Below are 3126 nucleotides of genomic sequence, written 5' to 3'. Positions count from 1 at the left end.
TCTCCTCTCTCTCTCTCTCTCTCTCTCTTGTACATTAAATCCTTATGTGAAGAATATTTGCGTCCTTGTAACGATGCCATGAATGAAAATCTGGAGAATAAACTTACACTGTTAACGGTAAAGCATTGCGATATTTCATCAAGTTTTGGCTATCTTGTATCATTATTTCATTGTCCAGCCTTCTTGTCCATAAACTCTTTATATGTGTATATTTGCGCTTCTGTAATGAAGCCATGGATTCTTTGGTCCAGTCTTGTAAGATAATCCAAAATAACTATGTGAATGAAATCATCTGATCCCAATATCGACTTTGAATATGAAGTAACGCGTCGTCGAATCCCCAGAGACATTGACGTTTATCATCTCCTTAAGGAATATTCTCCTCTTAACAAGAAATAAAGTTTCTTGTCTGTTGAGCTCGTTATGGCTATCGCATTCCAAGTTCAGTACTGGGGTTTTGGTGGTTTTTTAATATTTTTTTTTTTTTTTTTTTTTTTTTTTTTTAGGTAGTCTTTTGGTTGGTGTTGAATATTTCTTTGTTGAGAGGAAAATGAGTCGAACAAAACTGGATAAGTCTGCTTACTTTAGTGACTAGGAAAAGATTATTTTTACCTTAAGCTTCAGCGTAAGTCAAAACTCTTCTTCAAGAATTTGATTGTATCAGACAGATTGCTAATAAAAGCTGGTAGAATGAATCGGGGATTAAGCAAAGTTTTGTATACAGAAAGAAACGGAGAGAGAGAGAGAGAGAGAGAGAGAGACGAGAGAGAGAGAGAGAGAGAGAGAGAGAGAGAGAGAGAGAGAGAGAGAAAATGATGATAATAATAATAATAATAATAATAATAATAATAATAATAATAATAATATAATAATAATAATAATAATAAAGTCTTGGAGGTGTTTAGATAGAAATGCCATGTTCTGAACGTAGCTTCATTCAATATCGGGAAGCAAAGTTCCAATGTAGATCAAGAATTGCCTATTGTGAAAGCTAATTTTAGTACAGACTCATGAAATAAAGAGTATTATTAAGTTTACGGCTTCCATATTGTGTGTGTTTGGGGAAATATAAGTTTAACCCTTGGAAACTCAATTAGCTTGACCTCTAGGGCGGCACTTGAACAGTAGAGCAGTTTTCAATAACTTTGGCAGCCTATTGGAATCTTCCCTGTCTGGCCATCTGCTGGATGGGAGTTCAAGTCTTGCTGGAGCTAGATAGTTTCTTGTAGTGTCTGCAACCTCACCATCCTTGTGAGGTAAGAATGCGGGATTTGGTGGTGCCTATAAGTCTATCTGCTTAATCATCATCAGTCATTGCCTGGCCTTCCCTGGTCCTAGCTTGGGTGGAGAGGGAACTTGGGTGCTTATTATATACTGTACCAACCGTGTTTCACACAATTGTACATAATTCCTTTTGTATATATTATGGTTGTATCTTCGCTCTTCCCTCGCACTAAAACGAACATGAAAATTCAAGTCTGGTTTTTCCTCTGTGATTTTGTCTGTCTTGTGAACTTGTCATGTCCTGTTGCCTTGAGGTTTTGTATATAAGGAGAGTGTTCCACAACAATATAACTCAGTCGTTTCCAATCTGCCTTTGATTTCACAACTCCTCTCTCGGCCCGTCACATTGGTGACCCCGGAAGTCGACTCGCTTCCACCGCCTTCCACCCCCACCCCCTCACCCCTCCATCGTTGGTACTATGACGGACTCTACGGCAGTTGGCGCTACGGCCTCTCCATTCAAACTTTCATCGTTTGCCAGCGGAGAGGCGTTTGCTTGGTTTCAGCGCGCAGAAGTCCAGTTTCGTATCAGGGGCGTGAGTCGCTCAACCACCAAAGCGGATTATGTTCTCGCGGCGATACCCGAGGACACCTTCCCAGAAATATGCGACTGGCTTTGTGAACAAGGAGACACCCCAATAGCGTATGACGACCTCAAATCATACCTTCTGCAACAGTACTCGCCGTCGCCAGCCGCCCATATAGCAAAGCTTTTTCAACTCTCGCAACAACCGTTGGGGGACCAAAGGGCTTCGCTTGCCCTCAGGGAAATGACCAGTATCGCTCGCCTTCAACCTGCCGCAGACGGCTCTCCTCGTGAGGTGAACCTACTCCGTGCCCTTTGGATACGCCGTTTACCTGAACCTGTGCGCGCTGCCATACCCGATGTCGATAGTTTACCCATAAAGGACTTGATGACCAAAGCCGACGCCCTTATGGACAGCCACTTCAAAACCTCCATCAACGCCTCCACCCCTGACGACGAGGATGCCTATTCAACGTCAACTGAAGCTGACTTGAATGCCGTAGGACATACACGCCTACCCCGTGACGTGCCGAAGCGGCGACAAAGCCGCCCACCACCCACCAATCGCTCGCGCCCCAACGAACGACTTCTTCAGCCACTTACTACCTCCCATCCACCGCAGTTTTGCTACTACCACTTCAGATTCGGGGCAACCGCGAAGAAATGTGCCAAAGATTTTCAGTGGCCAAAAAACGTGTAAGTAGGCCATCGCTTGTGGCGGTGGCCTCCCATGTTTCTAATCTTTTCTTTTTACATGATGCAGGAACGGGCGTGCGATTTTTGGTAGACACGGGTGCTTGTCGTTCTCTTTTGCCAAGGAAACTCTTCAAGGCACAACGTAGTCTGTCTACATCTGCCGACGTCCACTTGGTAGCTGCCAACGGATCTGCGATACCCACCTACGGTTACGAGAGCCTCACATTATCGTTCGGAAACGGTAAATTCAATTGGAAGTTTCTCGTTGCTGACGTCACAATGCCAATCCTCGGTGCGGATTTCCTCTCTCATTTCCACCTTCTGGTCGATGTCGCCCACCGACGATTGGTCAACGCGGACTCGTACTTGTCGACACCTCTTCAACCCGCCCCCTCTAACCTCGCTCTCCACATAAGCGCACCCACGGATGCCTACGCCCACCTCCTCACGTCGTACCCGGAAGTTTTCCGTCCAGAACTTCGCCAAACACCCACGGTTCCTGCTAAGCCCGGTATTTATCACCATATCAAGACGACGGGACCCCCAGTTTTCGCAAAATTCAGACGTCTGGCACCGGAACGATTGGCAGCCGCCAAACAGACGTTCGCCGAAATGGAGAA

Source organism: Palaemon carinicauda, chromosome 3 (assembly GCF_036898095.1).
Source record: "Palaemon carinicauda isolate YSFRI2023 chromosome 3, ASM3689809v2, whole genome shotgun sequence".
Taxonomy (NCBI): Eukaryota; Metazoa; Arthropoda; class Malacostraca; order Decapoda; family Palaemonidae; genus Palaemon; species Palaemon carinicauda.
Note: the sequence above shows the minus strand (reverse complement) of the source record.